General features: G+C 42.2%; 1 protein-coding gene and 1 pseudogene across 1 annotated transcript in view; both read left to right on the top strand.

Moving 5' to 3' along the window:
- Positions 1 to 16,000, top strand: part of LOC143773763 (uncharacterized) — a 118,786-nt gene that overhangs the window by 88,923 nt on the left and 13,863 nt on the right. The window lies entirely within an intron of this gene.
- LOC143773762 (small ribosomal subunit protein eS4-like) lies at positions 7,258 to 8,110 on the top strand (annotated as a pseudogene).

Genomic DNA, 16,000 nt, shown 5'->3' with positions numbered 1-16,000 from the left:
GCGGGGGAAACCGCGTCTGATGTCGGCACAAGAATTCCACGTTCTGGGGACACAGGTAATAACTCTATAGCCCCTGCACTGCCATCTTATGGTCGTGTTCCTGTCTGGGACACCTTGCTGCTATATAGTTTGAACACACTGTTCTAATAGATACCTTTATTTAGTCCTAGCTCATACTTCTTCTGCTCAGCGCTTCTACCAGGTATGCTCTGATTATATCACTCACCGTGCACAAGGTCTCTTCGTGGTTAACACCCTGCCTTGTTTTGCCTCACCTTCTCAGACGCTGACTAAATTTGTGCCTTGAGGCATATGTGCCTCTCTAACCCTATTTTCATCCTAAGTACGGTACGTGTCATATATTTCGCTCTTTCCCTATTCCCTTTAATCTAACATTAAGTGCCTCTATACTTGATCAGGTCTGATTCTGCTTGACATTTCCTATGTCTATGACTATATGGCATCATGACCTACTTTTGGATATGCTTTTCAGAATCTCATATTTGTTCATGTCTTTGTATATACTTTTGTTGATTTGTATAATTTTTTGGTTATTATTTATTTCACTTGTAGTAACTGATGAAGGTCCAGATTACGGACCGAAACGTTTTTTGGGGTACTACAATAAAAAATCACGAGCATTAAGTTGAGTGCAAGGTTCTTTTCTTTTGATTTGTATGGTGTGGGAACCTACCTGTGCACCTCTTAACAGTAGTGCACACGCTCTTTGTTGTATATGTACACATAATGAGCCTGATTCGTCAAGGCTATCATTGTTCACACCAGTCTTAATGAGGGGGTGGGGTGGAGGGCAGACACTCCTGATTCATGAAGTGAAGGCCTCTTCATAAGTTTGGAACATCTAACGTGTGGCGTGTGCCTTCATGCACCGCACAAGAAATCTTCCTCCAGTCGTCGACTGGAGTAAGACTTCTCATGTAGGGAATGCTATAGCTCATCCTCATCAATGAGATCATGACTGAGACGAGCTGTGAAGTCAAGCCTTTGCCACGCCCCTATCCCATCCCAACTCTGTCCATTTTGAGGAGGCTTGGAGAAACTGGCATGAAAATGCCAAAAGGTGCAATATTTTGGTGCAACTCAGAGCTGCGACTACATTTTGTGACTTTTCAGTGCTTTTATGCCAGAATTCTGGTCTTAGAGCTTTTATGAAAGGTCCCATAGTACTTGAGATGTATTTTTTATTACAAATTTCCAACAAACGCGTTAAAAATTTAGTAAACATGCATCGCAAATAGGATGAGCAGACTCGTGGAAGTTCTGGTTCGTTGTGTTTGACTGAACTTTAGTACCTGAATTTGAACCTGAACCCGAACCCCCTAGGAAACAATGGGGACCTGGGAGTATTCATTAGCTGGTGCCTACTCTATAAGTAAATGAGTACATTCAAAAACTGATGCAGGGTCTGTTCTATTTTTGATAACCAGCCAGGCAAAATTGACAGCTGTAGGTTGCAACCCTCAGCTGTCAGCTTTATCAAGAATTTTGGGGTCCCTATGCCTTTTTTTAATTAAATTATTTAAATACATAATTTAAAAAAACAGTTTGGAGTCTCACCCCATTTTTGACAACAAACCACACCTCCCCATCACTAATCTACAGTCTTAGTGTGAATAAAAAACATCCAGAATAAAGTTCCTTATTGTTAGTAAATATCCACACCGTTTTAAAATGTATTTAAAAATAACAAAGTTATACTCACATTATGCCCATTCCATTGAAGCCATTGTCACCTGTAAAAAACAGAAAATAATAAATAAAAACAATCACCTTATGGCAAATCCACTGATGCCCATGTTCCCTGTAAAAAAAGAAAAATAATAAACAACCATGTCCCTCACCTGTCTTAAGTGCAGCTAATATATACTGTCCAGTGAAGATTTGGATGATTTGGAGAGCAGTCACATAAATGACCGCTCTTCTCATTATCCGGGTTACACTGACAGGAGCGTAATCTGATACCCGAACAGAACTTTTTCAAAATGTTTGGCCGAACTTGACTGTCCCGAACATCCACTAATCGAGTGGTGAACTTTGATTTTTGCCTGGTTGAATGATCCTTGAAATGCTCAGTTTTTTGCTGAACATGGATGAAAAGTACCTGTTTAATATCTCAGCCTTTTCTTTGACCTCTATAATTGTCTTGTTAATATCATCTTTTAAGGGGCTGGTGCCATCTTTTTTTATCTTTGGCATTGATGTGATTATAAAAATTTTAGGAATTTATTTTGACCCCTTCATGACCCGTGGTATTTTCGTTTTTTGGTTTTCGCTGCCCTCCTTCCCAGAGCCATAACTTTTTTATTTTTCCGTCAATATAGCCATGTGAGGGCTTATTTTTTGTGGGACAAGCTGTACTTTTGAACAACATCATTGGTTTTAGCATGTCATGTACTAGAAAATGGGAGAAGAATTCCAAGTGCGGTGAAATTGCAAAAAAAGTGCAATCCCACAGTGTTTTTTTTGTTTGGCTTTTTTGCTAGGTTCACTAAATGCTAAAACTGACCTGCCATTTTGATTCTACAGTTCATTATGAGTTCATAGACATCAAACATGTCTAGCTTATTTATTATCAAAGTGGTGAAAAAAGATTGCAAACATCCTTAAAAAAAAAATATTGCGCCATTTTCCGATACCCGTAGCGTTTCCATTTTTCGTGATCTGGGATCGGGCGAGGGCTTACTTTTTGCGCATCGAGCTGACGTTTTTAATTATACCATTTTGGTGTAGATATGTTCTTTTGATTGCCCGTTATTGCATTTTAATTCAATGTTGCGGCTACGAAAAAATGTAATTCTGGCATTTTGAATTTTTTTCTCGCTACACTGTTTAGCGATCAAGTTAATCCTTTTTTTATTTATAGATTGGGCGATTCTGAACGTGGCGATACCAAATATGTGTATATTTGATTTTTTCATTGTTTTATTTTGAATGGGGCGAAAGGGGGGTGATTTAAACTTTTATATATATATTTTTTCATATTTTTTAAAACATTTTTTTTACTTTTGCCATGCTTCAATAGCCTCCTTGGGAGGCTAGAAGCTGGCACAACTCGATCGCCTCTGCTACCTACATAGGAGCGAAGCTCAGATCGCTCCTATATAGTAGAATTGTTGTATTGCTATGAGCGCCAACCACAGGGTGGCGCTCACAGCAATCCGGCATCAACAACCATAGAGGTCTTCAATAGACCTCTGGTTGTCATGCCGATGCATCGCTGACCCCCGATCATGTGACGGGGGTCAGCGATGCGCTCATTTCCAGCCCGATGGCCGGAAGTGGTAGTTAAATGCCGCTGTCAGCGTTTGACAGAGGCATTTAACTAGTTAATAGAGGCGGTTGAATTGCGATTCCAAAACAGCTGACATGTCCTGGTTTTGATGCGGGCTCACTGCCGGAGCCCGCATCAGAGCAAGGGATCTGACCTCGGACGTACTATCCCGTCCGAGGTCAGAAAGGGTGAATGTCGCTGGTTATTCATTTCTCCGTAAATGACTTTGATATCTTGATTTCTCTTTTACATTTCTTAGTGAGATCTTTATGCTCCTAAAAGACTAATTCTGTATTCTCGGTCCTCAAGATTTTGAATGCCCCTGGTTTTTGTCTTATTAAACTCTGTACTGTCTTATTTATCCATAATGACTTATTTTTATTGCAGAACAGTTCATTACCAGATGGTATAAGTTTTTTACACAATTCTAGTACTATATCCTTAAAAATTCCCCATTTGTGTTCGGTATCACCATTCACCATGACATGGTTCCAGTCTACATGATTAGGCTCTTCCCTTAATTTATTGAAATCAGCTTTCCTAAGGTTCCAGGGTATTGCATTTCTCCTTTGAAATGTTTTATTGAATATTGAATATTACAGTCGACAATTGACAGAGCCTTATTCACACAAAGCTTAGTACAGAACATTTCTACGTCAACTACAGTGCATAACCAATATTAAATGTACAAAACCTAAGATGGAAAGAAAAAGAGCAAATACCCTCCTGCAAGTAACTAGTAACAATACACACTGTGGCCATTTAACAGAAAAAACCCAAGATGGAAACAAAAGGAGCATAAACTCACAATAATGCAAATAAATAACATAATGCAAAGAAAAGGTTTTGGACGCAGACAGTCCTTACATTGCCTAGCATTTAGCTATTGTTGGCAGTTGGCATTGATCACTTTAGCTTCAGGCTGAAATTTGTGATGGTTACTAATAAATAATCTCTAATATTCAGTATCCATGTTATCAGCTTCTGACAGCTGTCTGGATGCAAACCAGCACTTGATTGTAGAAATATTAATTTTTATTTTCCCTTCACATGGATAGTTGGATAAAATAATTGAGTAATTAGTACCCTCAACTGTCTATTCATGACACCTATAGATCAACCTACCCTGTTGGAGCAGAATGCAGACCTTTGTGTTGGTGGATAGCGGCAGTCATCAAATGTAAGAATGTAATCAGATAAAGCTACTTGTTTGGTAGCAGTGTGCTTGCTTTGTCAGACTCCGAGAATCTTCAATAGGACAAATCTCTATCTTCATTTGTCACCCCGCTGCACCCTTTGTGTGTATAATTTCCCATTGGTATTAGCCAAAGCTTAAAGTCGATAGACGACTAGCCTCTTGGCTTGCACTATTATTTCCAGCAGGCTTGATACATCTGCAATAAATCTGTGAGGATTTGTGCGTTAGCTGGAAATTTTGGGCTGTCACTATGAGCTGATAAGGTCTGGTTCCTCAGAAACAAAAGCTTCCTTCCATTATATTGTCAGGTGTTACCTCCCATCAATTGATTTGATGTGACCTAAGTTTTAGCCAGCTGGAATTCAAACAACCAAGATGAATCAAGATGAATGTAATGTCCTAAGAGACATTTTTATTAACTGGCCTCAGGGTAGAGAACTGCCTCTTTATCATATATGTTAATATACCCTTGTGGGTCACATTCTCCAAAGCTTACATTCATGCATAAAGTGCAAAGAAGATGGCAGCTTGAAATATTGATGTGTCTATTTATTACTTTGTGATGATTTTATACATTTTTGAAAATGTGACTTATGATCTTTTATATAATTTTTTTCATTTGTAGAAAAAAAGTAAAAGTTAAAAGTATGCAAAAAAGTATTGGTTGAAATGAGTACAAGGGGGCATATTTTGTATTTTGTAACGTTGTAGAAATAAAAAAAAACTATGTTTGCATTTGTTTGACACAAAGAGCTTAGTTTTTTACCTTCCATTATCAATTGATACTTTCTGAAAAGTGAAAGAAGGGAAAGGGGCTTTATAAAATATAGAACGAAGTCTTACTTGCCTTCCCAAACCACTGTCACTCTAGTGTCAATACTTTAGTAGTCTGTGCCTCAACTGACAGTCACCTGACCCTACGAACAATCAATGGTCTCATCACTCACATGACTAAATGGATGGGGCATCATCAGCTCCAAAATCATATTACTGAAAAAAAACATGCTTCACAATGCAGTTCATTGCAAGATGCAATCAGGTCCCAATGGTAAATGATGAAGGTAGCACAGATGCAAAATATTGATGGACAACTGCAGCACCACAGGTAACCGGTTGCTGCAGTGATGTTGCTTTTCCTTCGGGGAGGGTAATGTCATGCTCAGAGGCAATGGAGTTCTCTTCACCAGGTAAGGCACACACATGCAACACATTCTGAATCCAGGCCAGGAGGGGGAGCTCAAGACCCGGATTCAGGTGAGCTTCCCTAGGCTACATGTATCCTGACCTGGAGGAGGAGTTAGGCTAGTTGGACAGAGAGACTGAAGTGGAAGGACGTCTGGAGCAGACGTGAGCTGCGGCCTCTGAAGGGACAGATAACCTGGAAGGGTTGGATGTGGAGTAGCCGGAAGGGAAGGAGCAAAGGAGAGGAACAGGGCTCAGAGGGGAACAGCGATAGGACACCCTCAGAGCCATAGCGCAGAAGCCGGGTACCAGGAGCCCGAGGCTTTAGTGGAACTGTACGACACTTGGCAGAACCGGAGGGCCTAAGATCATACAGACATTTCCCACACCACACCTGAGACGCAGCAGTATCTGAGGAGCCCGGGGCATGATGGAGTCCCTGTAAAAAGGCTCAAGCTGCCTGTCATGCAGGTACCTGTCTTAGGACAGGGGGAATAGAGGACTCTGCGAGAAGCTTCAGGCAGCAAGGACCTCACCTTTAACGGCGCTAGTTGGAAAGGCTCACGGACTTCTACTGGAACAAAGGAACCCTCCATTGCCTCTGAGCCGGCCGGACCACCATCGCCATGCCCGGTACCCTGGACTGTTGCCTGCAACTACAGTAAACCAGGTAAAGACTTACAACTTGTGTTCTCCACTTATTCGTTGGCATTCACCACCTTGCCACACATCTTAGGACCCCTGGGGACCCCGCTTCACCTGTGGGAAGTGTAGCATCAGTGCTGCAATAACATCCCCCAGAGGACCCCTTTATTGCAGCGTCAGTCCCACTATTGACCGAACACCACAGGTGGCGTCACGACAGACTCATAAACATTTTCCCCTTTAAAGACCGTTCCCCTTTAACATTGAGCCCCAGGGCCACGGACCGGGTCACAGCCACTGTGACATCCCCCTTGAGACCGGACCCCACTGCCCTGTCTGGGCGACTCACAACCATTGCTTACATTAAAATTGCTTAGAATATTACTCAGAATGATAAACGCACACAGGTAAGGCTTATATATGGAGTTACGTGTAGTGCACCATACTGGGTAATGGTCTATCGGTTACACCCACACAATTAGATTAGGCAGTATGTCCAGCACTTAAGTAAGTACACCCTATATTCCCTATCTATAAACACCTTATTTTTCCCCACCAACAATACAGAGCCCGTTTACATCCTGCCAAGATAAAAAAAAATACATTAGGTATTAATTGATTTTTTGGCCAAAATATGAAAGCTTCAAGGATCCTTTTTGTCCCATACACTAAAATTAGAAGCAATCTAACAAAGCGTACATCAACTGTACAACACATCACTGAGCAAAGTTCACTACAGGATACAGATCAGCCCCAATGTTATATTCGATGAGAAAGGGGTCATTAACAGTTCTGGAGGAGACCACTATAGTGATGGTGATAAAGCAGCTGGGGCTTAGAGAGGTGAGTAAGACTTTTTTTTTACAAAGCATTCCTGGCAGCTACTGTTAAGAATAGTAAAGGGATAACCCGCCCACCCTGGAAGAAGGAGGTCCTTTCCTTTGCAGACGCAGCCATGGTTCACGGACCCAAGAAGCATTTGAAGCGCGTGGCAGCCGCCAAGCACTGGATGCTGGATAAGCTAACTGGTGTCTTTGCGCCACATCCGTCCACCGGGCCCCACAAGCTCAGGGAGTGTCTGCCCTTCATCATCTTCTTGAGGAACAGACTGAAGTACGCTCTGACTAGAGATGAGGTGAAGAAGATTTGCATGCAGTGCTTCATCAAGATTGATGGCAAGGTCCGCACAGACATTACATACCCCGCCGGGTTCATGGATGTCATCAGAATTGAAAAAACTGGTGAGCACTTCCGTCTGGTGTTTGACACCAAGGGTTGATTCGCAGTGAACCGAATCACAGCTGAAGAGGCAAAGTACAAGCTGTGCAAAGTGAGGAAGATCTGGATGGGAACAAAGAGAATCCCTCACCTGGTGACCCATGATGCCCGCACCATCCGTTACCCAGACCCCCTCATTAAGGTCAATGACAGTGTTCAGATTAACATGGAAACTGGCAAGATCACAGAATTCATCAAGTTTGATACTGTTAACCTGTGCATGGTGACCGGAGGCGCTAACTTGGGGCAAGTCGGAGTCGTCACCTACAGGGAGAGGCACCTGGGCTCCTTCGATGTGGTTCACGTGAAGGATGCTAATGGGAACAGCTTTGCCACAAGATTGTCCAACATTTTTGTCATTGGCAAAGGTAACAAGCTCTGGGTGTCATTGCCACGTGGAAAGGGAATCCACCTGACCATCGCTGAGGAGAGAGACAAGAGGCTGGCGGCCAAGCAGTCCAGCGGATGAGTCAACAAACTGTTCAATAAAACCTTGTTCTGACAAAAAAAAAGAATTGTAAAGGGGTCTGACAAGCTTCCATTAATTCTTATTTTGACAGAATATTGTCCTAAATAGTTTGACAGGAAATGAGGTCTAGAAGCCTATGTAACATAGGGTATGAGAGAGGGAAGACCAAGCAATCCCATCAAAAGCCTTTTTGACACCAAGAGAAAGAATCATGAGTGGAGCAAGAGATTCATTGAGTAAGGCAATGGGATATGATATCAATTGTTTCCAGAGAAATGTCAGTGGCCTTCCCTCCCAGCACAAAGCCTGCCTGATCCACATGGATTCTTTCTGGTAAGTGGGAATTAAGGCAATTTACCGGTACCCAGTTGCATGGTTCTTCACATTTTTTAGCATGATTGGTGCCAATACTACTTTAAGTAGTTTACGTTGCAACTTAGAGTAACCACCATCGAGTCTATGGCTTTTCTCTTTCAGAGCCTTAATGACTGCAGAAAGTTACGGAGTTGAGAAATGGTCTTGGATCAGAGACGATGAAAGGAAGGGAGCTGGGAGTTGAATTATTCTGAAAGAACGTGATATTTCATGTATGAACCATGGTGCCCGAAGAGGTCTGAATGTAGGACATGTAGGACTGCAAGGCACTACTAATAGTCTTGGCCAACATGTGCCACGCTCTTATTCCTGTATTCATAATAGTTTATCCAAAGTATTTGTATCACAGTTCAATTTATGGTTTAAAAGATGCTTAGCTTTCAGATGTGGTCTGAGGGCCAAAGGTTCAGCTAGCACATGGTATTGGAGATCTGGTAGTGTATGGTTTGGACAAAAGTTGAAGAAAAAACATTTTTGTTGGTAGCAAGCTTTTTGAATCATTTTAATCCATTAACCCCTTAAGGACAAAGCAATGTTTTGTTTTTGCTCTTTGGTTCTTTCCTCACTTTCTTCCAAGGGCTATAACTTTATTTTTCCACTGACAGCTACATGAAGGTTTGAGTTGTACTTATGAGTGACGCTATCCATTTTACCTTGGAACAAACAGGAAAATGGGGAAAAACGTCCAAGTGCGGTTAAATTGCAAGAAAAACCAACCTATTTTGCAATAGTTTATGGAGTTTTGTTTTTATAGTGCTTATTGTTCAGTAAAAATGACCCGGTAGTATAATTATCCAGGTCAGTTGATTGCAGTGATACCAAAAATGCATTTTTTATATTTAAAAGGTTAAAACAATCAGAAATGTGTAAAAAAAAGTTAAATTAGGGGTCAGTGCTGGTATCACTCAAAACTTCTATCACTGCCCCTCGATGGCGATTAATTTGAGGACAGTGCTAGAAGCTGTGGCATAGCAACGGGTCACTCACTGCTTCTATCTCCGCCCCTGACAATGTCTTGTTTCATAGTTAGAAGATACAGCAGCAGAGATAGAAGAAGAGTGCCCACACTGCACTCACCTCTCCTACAGCTTCTATCACCATGGATCTAGGTTATCTTCAGAGAGCTATGATGAAAGAAATTGTACTATGTAACTGCAGAGCTGCCCCCTAAAGACGTCTTGTTCCAGGAGAGGTGATAGACGCTGCAGGGAAGTGAGCACAGTCCAAGCCCCCTGTAACATCTTGTTTCATACTCCTCTTAAATAAAAATTCACAAGAAGTGCAGTAAAAAACACATTTAGGGATTAGCTAGTTAGGGAGAATTGTAGAGTATTTTAAAATAAAGCTAATTACAAAAGTGGTAAGAGTGTAAAGATAGATATTTAGAAAGAAAATTTTAAGTGCCGGACAAACCTTTTAAAATTTAGTGTGACCAGTGCCACTCTTTGCCTCGAAATCAGCATCAAAGTTTTAATTTCTTTAGATGCAATGGAATACAGTTTTTGATTAACCCAGCAGGGAGGTTGAGAACGTTGCTATTTGGGGCTTACAGTACCTTTTTTTCTTTGGTGATGTCAGTATGGTTAAAGCAGTTCACAGCTGGCTGGGTCACACAGAGGTTACAGTGAAAACCGCTGCCTGTGACCTGCGTAGCCTTAATGACGTCTACATTCTACATTCGGATGTAGCAGAGTTGGGGATCATCATGGGATCTACTTATTATGGATTATGACAGACACCTGTGGATTGCTTTTATTTTTTTGGCGATAAATGAGCGTAATTGTCAGGGAGTGTTTTTTACAATTAAAGACGTTTTCTGTGTGTGTTTTACTTTTAACTAGGGAGTTAGTAAAGAGGGTGCCTGAAAGACGCTTCTCCAATACTAACTCCTGGGCTTGATGTCAACGGACATTGCACAGCTGACATCAACCTCAAAACCATTACCCCATTCACCAGAACACCAGGGCAAGAAGGAAGAGCCAAGGCTAAGATGAGCCTGCAGCTGTCTGTTTAGCCTTTGCTAGTTGTTAAAAATAGGGGGACCCAACATGATTTTTTTGGGGTCCCCCTTTTAATAACCGGTAAAGGCTGTGCAGACAGCTGTGAACTGTTACTAATAGGCTGGGAAGCTTTATAGATATTGGCCCCTTCTCAGAATAATAACACCAGCCCACAGTTGTCTGTTTTCCCTCAGATGCTTAGTAAAAATGAGGGGAAAGCCATTTTTTATTTATTTATTTATTTATTTAATGAGTGCTGTTCCCAGATGGCGGTGCTGACTACAACTGTCATCAGCTTTGCCTGATCTCGATGATCACAGGAAGACCAGGCGAGGATGATGACAATTGTTGTTAGTGTTATTCCCAGATGACTGGTGCCGATTACAACTTTCATCAGTGTCACCTGGTCTTGCTGATTGCAGGGAGACCAGGCAAGGATGGTGATAGTTGTAGTAAGCAACCGGTGTATGGGAAAAACACTAACTTTACTGCTTTCCCCAGCTGCCCAATAATTTCATTCGGGTATGTTTCACACAGATGTCACACGGATGTCATCCGTGTGTCAACAGTGTGCAAGTGGGCAGCAAGCATTTCCTCCATGGTGCCGGGAAAAAAAGGACATGTCTGCAGGTTTTTCAAATGGACCAGGCGGCGGGTGCTGACTACAAGTCTCATCACTGTCACCTGGTCTTGTTGATCACAGAGAGACCAAGTGACAATGGTGAATTTAATTCAGCACCTGGCACCTGAGAACAGCTATAACTATAATGCTTTTTCCCAGGCACCAGAGCATGCCGCCTGAGCTTTTCATTCCGGTACGTGCCACACTGATGACACACGGATGTCATCCATGTGTCATTAGTGTGCAAGTGTGAGGCACACATTTTGTCCTGGGTGCTTGAAAAAAAGGACATGTCTGTGGGATTTTCACATGAACACATGTTCCGGATGTGTGAAGAAGGTCTAATGCATAGCTGGCAACTGCCTATCACAGCAGCGATTGGAGCTAGATACATTCACAGCTGTTCATTTAAATTTCAGTGGATGAGATTGGCATTTAAATAGTGTGATTACCAGTGTGCAAGTTCACCAGCAACCACCATCCCAACTATATGCGATTGCGTGGGAAATGTGTTACCATGACAGCTGGGGGCCTGGTTAAATTTCAGTACAATATAAGGGCTACAAAATAAAGAAATTGAAAATCTATTAGATAATTTGAGCTGAAATCCTTTCCCCTTTTCACCCAATTTTGAAATAAATTAATTAATTTAAAAATATAATAATAAACATAATTGCTATCACCGATCTATTAAAACATACATTGAACACTGAAAACAAAATAAAATCAAAATGGCAGATATGTGATTTTTCAATCACTGCAGTTCCTCAAAATATCAAATAAAAAGTGATCAATATCTTGAATTATATCTTGAATTATATCAATGGAACCTACAGCTCAGCATTAGTGATGAGCAAACTCATGGATGTTTGGGTCCCGCGTGTTCGGCTCTACATCTAAAAAAAAGTTCAGTTTGGGTACCTGAATAGTAAACAAACCCAAACCTGAACCTCAAACAACATTCGTTGCCACACTTTCATCACAGCGTGAGCCAACAGCTGTGACCAGCTGTAAAAAGGTTACCTCCGGGCATAGACATCAGATGATGAGAGAATACTAAATTTATTGCCAATCAGCCAAGTGGAGCGCCCCCAGACGCAGGGCCGCGGGGTACTCGGTACCGGGCCTCTCTGTCTCAGTTCTTGGGTTGTCACGGTGGCTAGACCCAGTCCGTGACCCTGCTAAGGGGCGTCCAATTAAAGGTGTGATTGTGGTGCGTGGTGCAGGTCGCGATGAATAACGAGGACACAGGGTTGCAGTCTCTTTACCTCTTTACTGAAGGCTTCAGGATCCGCAATCCAGAGTACGGTTAACCGGGCTAGCTGAGTCCGGCCGGTCCGATGGCACCTCCAGAGTTCCCTTTGCAGGTGGAAATCTGTGCCTACCTTCTAGCACCTGTGTGTTGTAGTACCTCCCTGCTGAGCACCACGGGATAGTCCTCACAACTGTTGTGTCTGTTTCTGATGTTCCTCTCTCACAACTCGAAACTATTCTGATGTTCTTCTCCGTCCCCCAGATGATATGGATAGGACGCACCCGTATGACGGGTAGGCCTGGAGTTCTTCCGGGACCCTAGCGTCGCCCCTCTCCCACAATTGCCCCCTATGTCTGCTTAGGTGATTTAGGTGAGACAGCCAACCTAAAATTAACTATATAATGATAAGGAAGGTGCTCACTTTGTGGGAGGTGCTCAGGAAAAAATAGTAATTACATGAAAAAATTCCGGCACACTACTGACGATTAATTAGTCTCTCATTTATTAATTATTCTATACAACGGTGGAATTTCCAAAATATTATTTTCTTTTATTTCAAAGCAACGGTGGCTTTTCCAAAGTATTATTTTTCTTACACTTTGACTGTCAGTTATATTTGAAGAAACGGTCCCACAGTGGGTTTCTCTATCCGGCTTATCATCTGTTGCAAGTATAAAAACTTTTTTCCTATGTATTTTCCCTTTGTATTTTTCTCTTTATTTTTTCTTTGTATACTTTCACATAAGGGTATGTTCTAAGGGTCCGCCTGCCATCAGATTTGGCTGTGGTGCAACATAGATTTCGGTCTTAATCACACTTCTACATAGAATACATAATGGTGTATTTACATATGAATTGCATATATAGAACACTATTCAATCAGACCGTTTCTTCAAATATAACTGACAGTCTTCTAGAAACTGGGTGTATGATGCTTCACCATATACAACATGAGTTTGTCATTTTATGACAGTTACACGGTGGATAATGTTATGTTTACATTTTGTAAAAAAAGGAAGGGGGACATGCTGAATAATGTTTCCACCCCCGTTTTATGTTTATGTTTATATTTGTATTTTTTGTCATATTATCTTATGTGTATTTCAGAGGGACATTTAATCTCTTGAAAAAGGCTTCATAGCCGAAACGTTGAGATAAAGAAACTAATGTCATATCAAAGTGTAAGAAAAATAATACTTTGGAAAACCCACCGTTGCTTTGAAATAAAAGAAAATAATATTTTGGAAATTCCACCGTTGTATAGAATAATTAATAAATGAGAGACTAATTAATCGTCAGTAGTGTGCCGAAACCTAAAATTAACTGTCCTGCCGCTGTTTGAAGTATTGCTTGGAGCCCAATACTTCCTCGGTGTTCCGGCCACTGGCTACGCGCCTCAGTAGGATGTTGCCTTGATCTTATGGCATGACTCCTACTGGCTTTATCTCCTTTTTGCTGCGATCTCGTTTCTCACTTCTCCACAGTAAACCTCGCTTCTTTTCCTTTCTTAGGATGCCACCGCATTCGAGTGCAGGCGCGGTTCCGTAACGTTCTGTTCCGTTCTCTAGGCCACTGTCAGGATCCCACCCCTGACAGAGACCCCCCTAAATCTTCCCCCGCAACACCCTCTGCCACAGGATGTTGCCTGGATCCAACCCAGTCAGCTTCTGACTAACTTCCTATCCAGCCCCCAGTTTTACCAGATTGTGAGGAGAACATAGAACCCTTTGCTCCCCCTGGTGGCCAGAATGTGAAGTGTAAAGTGTGACTGTGATACCAGGTCAGGTGAACTCCTTAAGTGCCATCAGACGTACCATCACTCCCCTTAGCGGCGGAGCGTCAGTACTGCAACGACCAGGACTCTGGGGCGCTGCACTCCCCCCGGTTAAATCCAGTACTCCCAGACTGGGAAAAAAACAACAATACATGTCAGCAAAAGACATACAAATTTTGAAATGCAATGAACAAGTAATAATAACAGTGCTTCCCTTTATGGGAGGTGAGGACTCTTGAACGTTACAAACAAAACATGGTTAAATATTTTAAATAACATACTATAAATAACTTCTATTACCCAGCCGGGTATTCTACTAAGTGCAAATTCTGAACAATAATTTAACTTTTCCTTTAAGGGCGTATAAGCTGAACCCACTAAAGGCTTACTATAAAACTCTAAAATAAAAATTAACGTTTTCTTTATTTTTCTCTTCTAAGTACAACATTTTCTTTTTACTCTCTGATTTTTCATATGCAGGACCGCCTGTCTATCTGCCCAGGCCTACTGCCTCTTTTCTTAGTACAGGATCAATTAACCATCTCTCTATGGCTCTCAGGAGGACTCACTATCTAACCCCTACGGGCTTACTTTCCTGTCCTCATTCTCTAGTAACATTATTAAACCATTCTCTATAACTATCTAGCTAACTACATATAACTTCTAGGCAAAACATTATTACCATCTACTTTCTTTTAAGGCAACATTATACTTTAAGTGCAACTAGTGAACGTTCCCTTTAAGAGGGAACCAAGTCTCTTTAAGGTAATGCAGACTCTCTCCATCTGCAAGTCCAGTTAAGGCAAGAGCTTCCATGCTGTACTCAAGAACAGTCTCTTCACAAAGCTCTCCTTCTTGTAAAACCAGTAAAGGGCACCTTTAAGAAGGTGCAAACTATTTACAATACAGTTTGTGAACCATTCACCGTCCATGATTCGGCAGTCTTTGTAACATTGTGGAACAAAAGCAAAAAAAAGGAAAACAAAAGCAAAAATAAAAAGCAATAGGGATCCCGGGTAAATAAAGGGATCCCTTTAAGAACAACCCTGGTCGGGTTTAAAGCAGCAAAAAGCAGGGAAACAAACAGTTAACTATTTACATACTTGTGGTTCCGAGGTTTATCCTTACAGGAGGTTACACTGCATCAGCTGGTGGCAGACACTCTCCGGCCGGTAAGGCTGCGGTCCTCTGTCCTCGGTGGATGCAGGATCGGTATCATTGGTTGGTCTCCCAGACGCGGTCAGATCACCCGGTGTCTGGATTCGAATGTCAGCTGTGGTTGCAAATTCAGTAGCGGCGATAATACACACCGTGGCGACAGTAGTGGCGTTGGTCAAATCCGGGTTAGTCGTCGTCGGGACAACAGGTGGCGCTACTGCCGGCTCGCATCGTTGGACGTCTCGAGCGCACCACCCCTGCGCACTCCGGTGGCGAGTGTAGGTCACCTGGTCCCCTTTACATGGTAGCTGATTGTCAAATCTATTGCGGAACGGGGTTTTCACATTGTAGCTGGTAAAGAAGATTTCAGTCGGCAATCCCGGTTCTTGTATAGAGCCCCAACCCCGCTTCGGGTGAAAGGCTAGTACAGTCCCCTGCCTTACCGAGTTCCTCCTGCTGTGTTCAGTCTTTGGTCTTTGTACTTTTGGTGGGTCATTTGGTTCTGTCTCTTTTTGATTTTGCCATTGTAGAATTAAGCATTGCTTATACTGTTCCCAAGTGAGCGCAGCAATGCTGAGGCCCTCCTGTCTGGCCCCGTCCGGCCCAATCCGTGGAGTGTCCCACTGGAAAATCACCTCCTCTGAGCTCACATCTAGCGGTTTCCCCATCGTTGTTGGTAACGGAGGCACCAGCTTCTCCATGGTACCCAGGGTTAGCACTGCCAGCTCACTGGTGAAAACTCGGTTATTGTC

This window comes from Ranitomeya variabilis, chromosome 5, assembly GCF_051348905.1.
Source record: "Ranitomeya variabilis isolate aRanVar5 chromosome 5, aRanVar5.hap1, whole genome shotgun sequence".
Lineage (NCBI taxonomy): Eukaryota > Metazoa > Chordata > Amphibia > Anura > Dendrobatidae > Ranitomeya > Ranitomeya variabilis.
The sequence above is the reverse complement of the archived record's forward strand: the minus strand, read 5'-3'. Positions and strand labels throughout refer to the sequence as shown.